Source organism: Pteropus alecto, unplaced genomic scaffold (genome assembly GCF_000325575.1).
Source record: "Pteropus alecto unplaced genomic scaffold, ASM32557v1 scaffold152, whole genome shotgun sequence".
Lineage (NCBI taxonomy): Eukaryota > Metazoa > Chordata > Mammalia > Chiroptera > Pteropodidae > Pteropus > Pteropus alecto.
Window position 1 is genome coordinate 1,156,765 of NW_006432227.1, and position 12,741 is coordinate 1,169,505.

The 12,741-nt window shown below is 37.6% G+C and overlaps 1 pseudogene; it reads right to left on the minus strand.

Annotated features, from left to right (window-relative positions):
• Positions 1-7,391: 7,391 nt before the first annotated feature.
• Positions 7,392-7,510, minus strand: LOC112475934 (annotated as a pseudogene).
• Between the last annotated feature and the right edge of the window lie 5,231 nt (positions 7,511-12,741).

Here is a 12,741-nt window from a genome sequence, read left to right on the forward strand (position 1 = left end):
TAAGTGAAAGCCAGACAGAAAAAGTTGAAAATCACATGATATCACTTATATGTGGGATATAAACCTAAAAGGAACAAATGAACAGGACAAATAAGCAGAGACTCGTGGACATGGATTATAGATTAGTGGTTACCAGAGGACTATAGAGCAGTGGTTACTAGTGGGGTAGGGAGAGGAGGGAGGAGGCAGACGGGGTAAAGGAGGTCAAATATAGGGCGGTGGGGGTGGGTGAAGTGGGTAAAGGGGATCAAATATGGTAGCTGAAGGAAACTGGACTTTGGGTGGTGAACACACAATAGAATATACGGATGTCAAATGATAATGTACACCTGAAAATTATATGATTGTATTAACCAATGTTACCCCAAAAACAATTAAAAAAAAGAGAGACTGAAGAGAGATCCCTCGCTCCATTCACCAAGGGAGGATACTTCAAGAAAGACTGCCATGGAACCAAAAGCAGGAAGTGGGCCCTTCCCACTGATCTGCCAGTGCATTGATCTTGGGCTTCCCAGCCTCACCAACAGTGAGAAATAAATTTCTGTTGTTTATATATTTCTCTGTTACAGCGGTCTGAATGGACTAAGGACACATCCTCAAAAGTGGTCTGGAAGAGCTAAGAGAAAGGGTCAAGGGATATGAGGGCCCACAGCTGCAGAGGTCGGGAGAGAGCCACCTCCTGTCCCAAGGCCACATCTTGATGTGGTTTAAGATTGTCTTTCCAGGGAGCCTAGATACAATTCTGAGAAGAAATAGGAAACCCCCAGATCAACTAGAAGACCCCGAGTTGACAGTTAAGCCCAAATTAACTAAGATTAAGTTTTTAGACAAAAGCAGAATGAAGGCTTTACATAGAAACTATAGATAGACGAGTTTATGTTTTTGCATACCTAAGTTTGCATCCTCTGTAATAAATGATCTGGCTTTACTTAGTAATACAAATTGAAATGTGATTTGAAAACCACACAAATATACCATGAAATTTTCATTACATAAGAGGTTAAAAAATTCAGATTAGCATTTCTTTACTGGGCTGCTCCTATTTGCATTATGCGTGGATTTGGTTCAAGGCTGGGTCAGTGGATATTTCCCTGAAATATCATGAACATTTCTAAACTCACATTTCTATCCAATAGCTGATCTCATCTACTGCAACAATCTCTCTTGAACTAAAATGACATTCATGAAATAAGACAAAAAGTATTAACCCTAAATATAACTGCTCTTTAGAAGGCAAAATCAAGTAGTCATGTGCTAAGAAAATTAATTCTTCAAATTTAACTTAGGACACCAGTTATTTCATTTTTACTCCTGGAACAGAATTATTTTACATACTTGAATCAAGGAAAACTTTTATCTTTGCCTTCACTTTCCACATTCCTTAAGATCTTAAAATACAGCAGACGCATTCTATTGGAGACAGAGCTGGGAGATTACTTTGAAGAGGGGGTAATTTGAGAGCTCAAAGTAGCTTTCCTTCACCCAATTAACCAACATTGGATGGTTAATTGCCTGAGTGGCTGGCCCTGTGCCCTAATGGAAGTCCAAAATGACTAAAACATGGGCATTCCCCTCAAGAAATCTACAGTCAAGTCTCCAAATAAACTCCATCAGACGTTAAAAAAAAAAAAAAGATTTGAATAAATAAAGAGACACACATACTCCTGGATGGGAAGACTTGGTATTATGAAGGTGTTGGTTTCCCTCAGGTTTATCTTCAAATTTAATGCAATCTCAAACTAAATCCCAAACCAAATTTGGCCTCTATAAAATGATTCTAGAGTTCAACTAGAAAAGAAAAATATAAAATCTTTAGAAAATTCTGGAGAAGAAAAATAAGGAGGAGGGTTTTCCTTCTAGATAATAAGGTGGATAATACATTATCAGAATATAAAATATCAGAAAAAAAATCAGAAATCAAAACAAGAGACAGATAAATGAAAAGAATAAAGTTTAAAATGGATCTAAATAAGTATAAGAATCGAGAATATTATTACTTTGCCTTTCAATCAATGAATTGATTTTCAGTCAGAAATGATTGTTCAGTGTAATGCAGTTGGAACAACTGGCTAACCACTTGCAAAAAATTAAAGAATTGAGATTTCTACCTCATATTTGATAGAAATGAAGGATTAAACAAAGAAATAAAACCATGGAAGAAACAAGAAGAAAATGTAAGTGGACATTTTTATAATCATGGGATGAGAAAGACTACTTAAATATGACACCAAAGGCACAGCCATGACGACTGTTCCGCTTTAGTAGATACTGCCAGTTTTCTAAAGTGGTTATGAAAATTTACACTTCTGTCAGTAGTCTACAGAGTTTCAGTTGCTCTAGGTTCTTGCCAGCAACTGTCAGTTTAACATTTTTTATACCTTTTGATAATTGCAAAGTAGTATCTCATTGTGGTTTTAATTTGCATTCCTCTGATGACTGGTACTGTTGAGCACATTTTCTTTGCTTATAAATATGCATACCTTCTTTATCCAGCAATTTTACTTGTAAGACTTCATCCTGAAGAAGTACACACACATACACACACACATACATACACACACAAATTGGAACTTTCCAATGATTGTATTTTGGTGAAATATATTTTTGGTGTTTGTATTGTGAAATATTGTTACCTAGTGACAGTCACCATTAATAATCTCCATAGTGGTTAACCCTAGGTAGTAGGATGACAAGTGATTTTTTTTTAACTTCTACATGTAAAATTTTATTACATTTCCAGTTTTGTCCTGATGGGTGATTTTTAATATGTTCTTAACTTTTTGACATTTTTTTGAATTTTTTGCATTGAGCATATATTGTTTTTATATTTGGAAGAAATGGCAAAAGTATTTTTATTTTATTTTGGAACAAATAGAAATTAAAACTATTATCCCCAATAACCTGACAATACCCACAGTTCAATCATAAGCAATGTCATTTGAGATTGAGTTCTTCATTTAAAATGCCAAAGATATACCTAGTGCTCATATCTTTCTAAATACCATTTCATCTTTAAAAAGAATCAGAGCTCCTTGGAGGAATGGCTGAGTCCAGGCCTGGGGCAAGGAAAACACAAGATGAGTCAGGAACACAGGAGCCACAGTGTACCAGAAAATAAGGAAATGGAAAAACAGCAAAAAAAGAGATGAGGACATATTAAAAGGACATAGGAGCTTATTTGAAGGAGAGTCCACTGTCCAAGTCTGGGATAATTTTTGAGCTAACAATAAAGACACTAAAGGATTATAATTCACTGAATAAAATAGGAATCCATCGATTCATTCTGATAATAAACAGATAAATACATGGGGCTGAGAAAGGGCTCTTCCTTATAGTGAAACATAGATTGACAGTGTGGAGTGAAGGATGGAGTTGAAAGATCACCTTTTTGCAACCATCATAGTTAAGAATGGTTTGGGCAAGAAATAACAATGATTACTAAATCTAGAGAGAATAAGGATGAGGGACAAGGTTTTTACTCACTCCTAAAGTGTTTCTCCACAAATTGCTTGTTAGTTTCAAAGGAAAAATAGTAACTACGCAATGAAGAAACCAGACAACACCTAGATCCATTGATCCAAATTAACCAACAAAGGTCAGAATGACATGGTGTGCTTCCAGATATGACATCCTGAGAAGAACAAAACATCACTTTTGTGCTATTCTGGCAGGGGACCCATTACCTGAATCAAGTCATGAGGAAACACCAGGCAAGTCCAGCTGAAGAACATTCTACAACACAACTGGCTTACATTCTTTAAACATGTCAGTGTCATGAATGGCAAAGAAACACTGAAGAACTATTCCAGATTAAAGAAGAATAAAGAAATAAGACGATTTAATAAATTTGTAATTTTTGGTTGAAGCTTTTACTAGAGGGGAAAAATTATGTAAAGAATTTATTGGTATAAATGACAAAATTGGAGTATGGATTTCAGAGTAGAAAAAATGTATGTAACAAGGTTAAATTTCCTGATTTTAAAACTGTTTTGTGGTTATATAATACGTTTGTTCTTAGGAACTACACTATGAAATTTTAATAGTATAATAAAGGTATGATCTGTATAACCTCAAATGGTTCAGGAAAAATACATAATTACAAAAGGAGAAGAAGAGAAAGACTAACAAAACAAATGTGATGAAATTTTAAAAAAGATTATTCTGGGTAAAGGCTATATGGTAGTTGTCTAATTTTGGCAGTTTTCTTTACATTTGAAATGATCCAAAATAAAAAAATTTTTTAAATGCTCATCATCATAGTCATGGCTTGGTCTGAATTATTTTATCTCAAATACACACACACACACACACACACACACACATATGCACACACAGAGACTTAACTGATATATTTACCTGGAATTAATTTATCTGGGGTAAAAGAAGAAAAAATATAATTTGGAGCATAATGAACATGTCCCTCTGCCCTTGCTTGGTAGAGAATAGGAAGCAGAGAAGACCATGGTGATGCATCTCAGAAACGGGAGATGGAGGCTCTTGCTGGAGAGTTGACTTTTGAGTGCCTGGAGAGGTCAGTTTGCTGTCAGACATGGCCCATGGTAATGGAAATTAACATGGCCATGTTGTGACCGGAATAACCAGACTCAACCTGAGTGCTTTGATTATAGAGGCAGTTTATTAGCCGGCGGCTGTCCTGCCAAAGGAGCAGCCCCGAAATGCCAAGATACAAGGTTTTTAAGCCCTAAATCCTATTCCTCATTCTGTCTTAAACACAAAGGTCCATCTTTCTCCTATTCACTACCTGTCAACCCACTGGTCAGGTGTGCAAGTGGGGAGTACAGAAGCAGAAAGCTTGTTGTTAGAATGTTATATTCCTATGGGTGATTACCTATGTTCCCATGGGCAATAGCCAGTGTTCCCATGGGCGATGGCCAAACAGTAATTTTCAGCTTATATAAAATTGATTATTTTTCATGCCACGCAAGCAAGCAGGGTTACACAGGCTAAAATTGGCAGTTAGCGTATGAGCTCATTGTTATAAGTTTCATGATTAACAGAATGCGGTTAGGGGTTCCAGAAACTAGGCCTAAGGTATAGACTTCCTTTGTCCAGTTTCAGGTTTTAATTATCTTTTAATACTTTCACATTTCAGCAGGCTATCGCAGTCATAGTAAAATGGAACTTCCAGATTATAAACAGTGGAAGATAGAAGGGACTCCATTAGAAATTGTCCAGGAGAAGCTGGCTGCACAAGGACAAAGGGATCTGGGAGGCCACAGTGAAGCTTGGAGATACATGAGTGGTTTTGCAAACAGTGGTCCCTTCAATGATGCATTATCCAAAGAATTCAAATGAGGATTTGCTGTTTCTGTGGTAGCTATAGGGGCTAATATTACCTGATAAAAAGATAAGGAACATTGCTGAAGATAACACGTGAAAGCATCTTAATGGTTTCTTAACTCTCATAAAAATAGGATTTCTTCACTGTAAGAAAAAAAAAAAAAGGAAGATGGTGGGACCACCTTGTTTATAGCACAACACCCTGTTTTTCTCATTTCTTTTTCTCCTGAAATGTTACTAAACACAGAGGTAAGATTACAGTCCTCACCTAGGTACTTCATTAACTCTGCTTCAGCCATTACATCCCATCAGCCAAAGAACTGATTAGAAAGATCTCATCTTTCTAATTCTTCATTTCAAATCAAGTGCCTGTTTGGAGATTCAAATTTTTGTTCAAATTGCAATGGCCTTTATTGGTTTCTTTTTCTATTGCAAACAAACAAAAAATTATATTTTTGAAGCTAGAAAATTTGTAAGATGCCCGTTAATAAATAATTAAACAAAGAGACCACTACTGAAAGAAGACCACCTTCTTTTTTCATAAGGAGCAAGGGGAAGATGTGGTAACTGGAATGAAATGTCATACCCCTCACGAGTTATGATTAAGGATGAAAACACATCTTAGAATGGCAGGTGTGAGTCTTTGACAGCAGTAAGACGTTCTGTGGCGTTATTAACATAATAAGTGGGATACAATTCAATTGTCTAAGGCCCATCCAACAAGGATATATTTATATTTAGGTTTGCCTTTGAACCATCCCACTAGTCTGGCTTTTGTAAAAGGCAATCTTAACCTATTCATCCCCCCACCCACCCCGGCCCAATTCTTATTGAGACAAATACTTAAAAATAAAACTGGTAGGCCAGACCAGAGGCTGGGGATAGCTCTGATTTAGACTTAGCTAAATGACCTTTGTAGAGACTTTTAGGTTTTAAGGTTCATCATAGTACACCAATCAATGCAATGAGGTAAATATATCTGTCCAAGAGGCTGATGAGATAAAGGAGTCATTGATACCTCCAAGGGCATGTGCTGTGCTGTTCGCCCCAGGGTGGGCATCTACAGTGGGAGAAGATGGTTAATTTTAGCTGAAAATTCCTACATCTACGTTATAAGGCTTCCTTTCTTTTATTTTAAAAGCATGTCTTTATAATCAAGTATTAATTTTGCCCATGGAACTAAAAATAGTAGGCAACCAAGAAAGGTAAACATATTTCAAAGCCATCTTTATTAAGAAAATCTTTGGGAGAGCAAAATGGCTTTCCGATAGCTCACCTCAAATTCTAGGTCTTAGTTAACTTCAGCTTCTTCAGCTGAATTTTCCTGCCACTGGAGTCTTCTGTTTCCTTAGCTAGTAGCCATTCTAACGTTCCTTGGGACAAGTCACTAATGAAACAGTCCTTAAAGGCACAGGACAAAGGATGTCAGGCAGTATGTGAGTGTTCCATCAATTGGGGAAATGGGGACCTGAGATGCTTCATTCATCAGTTCATATTGAACGTAAGATGTGGAATGTATCTTACAGAAACACTCAGCGCGGAAATGTTTATAGAGGGGGTTATTGCAGCACTGTTGGAATAATGAACATTTAGGAACAAGTTAAATGCCCATCATCACAGAACTGATTAAATTGTTTGCCCATACTGTGAAATACTTTGCAGCCATTCAAAAGAATACAGTAGAGGTAAATGCCCTGATACAGGGAGATTCTCAAGACTAATGTTATGTGGAAAAAGCAACTTGCAGAGCAATGTATATAGCTTTTACATTAAAAATCTGTATAATATATATGCATATGTTGCATGTGTACGCATGGAATGGGCACGGGGAGGATGGCCACCAAACCATAGTCATGACTAATTTTGGGGAGGGACCTGAAAATGCAGATGAGGAGGAAGTTGACTTTTATATTTGCTCTCTGGAATTCATTCTTGTTTGAATCTTTATCATAAGAATGTGTTCGTGTTGCCTGTCTAATTTTCTTTTTCTTTTTTTTAATATATTTTTTAGGTGAGGCGACTTTTGGTTGACCTCACAGATTGCAAGGGCCTTGTCAGCTTACAATCCCTTATTTTTTTTTTATTTTTTACACCTACAGCACCTGGTCTTTCTAGGTGGTCTCCCAACCAAGTACTAACCAGTCCTGACCCTGCTTAGCTTCCTAGATCAGATGGGATCGGGCTTGTTCAGGGTAGCATGGCTGTAGACTGTATTTTTCAAAAGATGATCTGATGCATTCAATTTCTTCTGAAAACAAGAAATACTAAAATAATATGTTGAACCCCTGTGTGGTTAGCATCTGACTTCAACCCATCCCCCCTTCAAGAGTTAAAAAGAGAGAGATGATTTCTGTGACAATTGCTCATGTTCAGGCCATTTAACTGGTTTGACTTTTTTGTCCTACCCTCACGATTGGAGGACTGTCTAACTGTTCTTTGAGAGCATATTTTCTGCTTTCTTCTCATCATGACAGCTGCATTAACCTGGTTATTTTTCGTAGCCAGGATGCTCCTGCCCCTTATTTGTGCTGGTGACTTAACTTTCCCTATTTAAAGTCTCCGGTCTGTAAAATGAGTGTAGAGTCAGCTTTCACAAAATTACTTATTTGGCTGGGAGAACCTGATGAAAGGTTCAGAATTCTAGTTGCACTTAACAATTCTTCCTCATAACTGACTTGGTTGTTTTAACACAGGAAGACGGAAGTCCTTTGAATCTAAATATATACTAGACTTTGCTCTAGAGAAATGTAGCCAAGGAAACTCTTCTTACCCTGTCTTTTAGTTATCTATTTCTGATAATGATTTCAGTTATCTGTTTCTCACAAATCGATGGCTCATTTCTGCTCCACATGGCTTCAGCTGGGACAACTTAACTGGAGGGCTGGAAGATTCACTTTCAGGATGGCTCACTCATATGGCTGGCAAATTGGTGCTGACTGTTAACTGGGAGCTCAACCAGGGGTGTGGGCCAGGGGCCTCAGATCCTTTCTAGGTGGGCCTCTACACAAGATGCTGGGGTTTCCTCACAGTGTGGTGGCTGTATTCCAAGAACAGTCATCCGAAGAAAAAAAAGCAGGTATACATTATATTTTAATGACCTACCTTCAGAAGTTATATAAGATCAATTTCACCATACCCCATTGGTTGGGGCCGTCTCAAGGCCTACTCGGGTTCAAGAGGAGGGGCTATAGACTACATCTGTGGGTCAAGGGCAGATGTAGGCCATCTACTGGCCACACCTTGGTTTTGAGAAATAGCATGGACAGAATTTATCACTGGATCTGAAGTAGAATACAATAGCTGTCAAATGTAAAGACTGAGAAACTGGTCTTCCCAAATCATCTTCCTCAATCAGATCTTCTGTAGTTTGGTTGATAATGAATTTTCACAAATCCAGTAATACCTTTAAAGGCAAATGCAAAAAGAATAACAATTAAAAAAAAAAAAAAAGCCTAACCAATCAAGCAACTCTTAAAAAAACAATTTTAATGACAGCTCAATTTTAATGTCAAATTTAGGATTATTTATTACTTATTTACATTTGACTTATCTAAACCTCTCTTTCAGAAAAGAAAATAAAGTTAATTACTTTGCATATTGCATATCTTATTTATTAAATGATGCAAGGCAAAAGTTTACTGGGATTTTGAGTTAAAGAAGATATAGTCATTAAGATTATTATGAACATTACCATGTCATTTATTAAGATAACTCATCCTCATTTTGGTGAAAAGAAATAATCCAGTTAAAATAATCTCTATTTTTAGTTGATTAAATTTTTATTAAAATTAGTGTTTTGTAGGTGAACTCTACATATGTTTTTTTCATATGGTTTAATAATACTTTATTCAGTAGAGCTTTCCCTGTTCAATTAAAAATTCATTTGGAATATTTTCTGAATTTTGTTAGTGAATTGATGGGAGGGGTTTTGGTGGTGAGAAGGTAATAGAGCTGGAACAAATATGGAAGAACTGTTATGGTAAACCTCATTAGGATATTATAAAAATTGCCATCTGGTGCTGAAAAGTATTGTGAACTTCTAGAAAAGGGGCTATATAATGCAAAATAATACAATGATACTATCTTTTAAAGATGGGTAGGAGAAGGGAGAAGACTATGAAGTCTATACTCAAACAGATATACCTTGGAAAAGTTCCTTTTGCTCTTTGGCAGGTAAAGCAGCAGGAGAGGGAGAGAGTTCTCCACTTGAGGAGGCCTCGGAGGAGAAAACTACTTAGGAGATTCCATGTCAGCAAGGGCCGGGGGCGGTTGGCAGAAAGTCACTTGTTAGTAACACAGAGTGATTATAGAAATGAAGCTAAATGAAGTATGGTGGCAGTTGGAGAGGAAGATGTTTGGACTGGCACTGGGGCAAAATAAGCAGAGGTGGCTGTAAATTTGTGCACAGAGAAGAAAAAAAGGGAACCGAGAGCCCAATAGAATAGGCAAATAGGCAAATTCATAGAGACAAAAAATTGATTAGTCATTGCCTTAGGCTAGAGGAGTGGGGTTGTAGAGCAAAGGGGAAGAACTGCTAATGGGTAGTTGTTTTTAAGGGGAGTGATGAAAATGTTCTAAAATTGATTATGGTGATGGTCGTACAACTGTGCTTAAACTAAAAACCATTGAACTGAACAATTTGAATAGGCGAACTATATGGTATATGAATTAAATCTTAATGGAGCTGATATTTTGAAAAAGTAAGTCTAAAATCGAATATAAATAAAAATACATACATGTGTAGATTAAAAAAAAAATTATGCCACATGGAAAAAAATACGTCATTTACATGTTCACCACTGTGTCCCTATTCCGTCTCTCAAATCATGTATCCTTTTTGTTAGTTTCTTTTGTATCTTTCCAGGGCTTTAAAAATGCATAAATAAATATGAATATATATTCTTTTGTTTTTCCCTTACACAAAAGGTAGTATATTATACAAACTGCTCTGCTCTTTGTATTTTTCTCTATACCATATATGTCAGAGATCTTTCCACCTTAGCACTCGGTTCTCTCATTCATTTTCATACTACATGGTCTTCCGTTGTGCGGATGGTCTACTGTTTTTTTAACCATTCTTCTATTGATGAACTTTGGGTAATTTCCAATGTTCACTTTCACAATGTTACAATGAACAACCATGTATATATATGTATATATGTCATTTCATCTATTAGCAGATAAATCTTGGAGATAAAGTGAGATTGCTACATCAAAAGGTAAACCCATTCAGAATTTTGATGAATTCATAATTCACTTATTGGCCCTCCATTTTGTACTCCCACCGGCAATGGATTTTAGTTCTGGTTGTCCCCATGTGTTACATGTGTTGACAAACTTTCTAACTAGTTAGTGAAATGGTATCATTGTAGTTTTAATATGTTTTTCTTATTATTAACAAAGTCAAGCAATTTTTTTAATATTTAAGAGCCAACTGTATTTATTTTTCTGTGAGCCGTCTGTTAATGTTCTATGACCATTTCCCCCTCATTTGCCATGTGTCTTGACTCTGTGGTATTTTTTTCCCATGCAGAAGTTTTGATTTTTATGGAATCAAATTTTCTGTGTTTTTCCTGGCTCTGAGTTTTGGGCGATGGTAAGAAAGGCTTCTCCTCTCCAAAGTTACAAAGCAATCTACCCATAGTGTTCTTCTGGTACTTTTATGGTTTATTTACTAAGTGCTTTCAAATGATTATAAAAATAGAAAGTTAAAAGAAAATGGAAAGCAGCTAGCAATATTTAAGATTAACTCTTATTAAAAATAAATCTAGCAATATTTAAGACTAGGCTGTGAAGATCTCTGGAGATAATAGCTTATATATATAAGCAAATATCAACTAACTACTTTAACATTAAATGCCATTCTATCTTAAACCAGTTAAATACTCTTGTATATGAAGATGGATGCTTTGTAATAGGTATCAGGAAAATCTTGAAAGGTTCTCAGGTTTGAACATTGCACGATTGTAGAAAGGAAAAGAGGTAGGGTCTACATCCTCACTTGTATCTGGGCTCACCTTGGGACTTTGACCAACAGAATGTGGCAAAAGTAATATTGAACAACTTCTAAGCAGATTCTCTTGGAACTCAGATGCCATGTGAAGAAAACTGGGCCAGCTTGCTGGAGACAACTGGACTAGCTTATAGCCAGCACCAATCCCCACATACGTGAGGCCATGTTAAATCAACTAGCTCAGGTTAAGCTGCAATTTGACCACAGCCATATGAGTAACTCCACCGGAGACCAGCGGAAGAACAACAGCCCAGCTGAGCTTAGTCCAAATTATTGAAACGTTGAATAATGAGCAAATAGTTGCTTTAAGCCACTATTTTGGGGACATGGTTTGTTGCAGAGCAATAAAGAACTCATACACATGTATTTGCAAGAAGTTTCGAATAAAGAAAAAAGATAATCTAAAATACTGAAAGATAGGTTCGATTTTGTTCATTCACATACTCTCCATCTCCATGCAGAAGATTCGAGACTGCTGTTGGGGGCAGCCCCTAAGGTGACCCGCAATGATCCTTGCCTTCCTATGTTCGTGTATTTGTATAACCCCCTCCTCTTAAGTATGGGCTGAAACTAATTATTTCTAACTAATAGAATATGACAACGGTGATGGGATGTCATTATTTTACATTACATAAATCATTATCCTAGCAGATCCACACTGGGCATTCTCCTTGTAATGTTTTACTTACAAGCTCCACCCTTCCGGCTTCCAACTCCCCTCTCAGGTTTGACGTTTATTTAACAACTTGCACGGACTGTCAAGCACGCCAAAAGGATTTAACCTAGTAATTACATAGAGGGAAATTTAATGTGTACAAAGACGTGGCATGAAAAGCAACAGGTTTATTGTCTGGATATAAAGTTCTCGAAGGTCGCGTGTACGGACGTGGGCAGTAATAACTGTACACACTGAGCCCTGGTCACTTCAAAAGTTGAGAGGCGAGGAAAAAAGTTTTACAAACAAAACTATTCAATCTGTTGTAACCTCTTTCCACACAGTAATACACTTAGAAAACATAAAGTCCACTTTCAAGCCATTTAAACACAGTTGCTCCCTCTGAAAGGTCAGAGAGCGCGTCATCTCCTCGCCCCAAATGCAGCAAGCAAAGTCCTTCCTGTGTCTCGTGGGGCCTCGAACTCCAAGCCGGGTCCTTGCGACCCGCCGAGGCGAGCTCCGAGAATGGTGGTGTCTGGGGAGCTAAGGGCACAGCTCGAGGCTGACCGGAGTCCACCCGGGCTAGGCCACTGCTCCCCCGATTGGTGGCTCTAGCCCTGGTTTCCTGGGGAGCGAAGGGGTAGGCGGACAGAGGGAGGACGCGTCACGGGAAGCGTCCGTGGGCCAGGCGGGGAAGGGATACCAAGGCAAGAGCGAGAGCGCGCGCGGACCGAGGGCTCGGAGCGGGGCGTGGGGGTCGCAATCCGCCAGT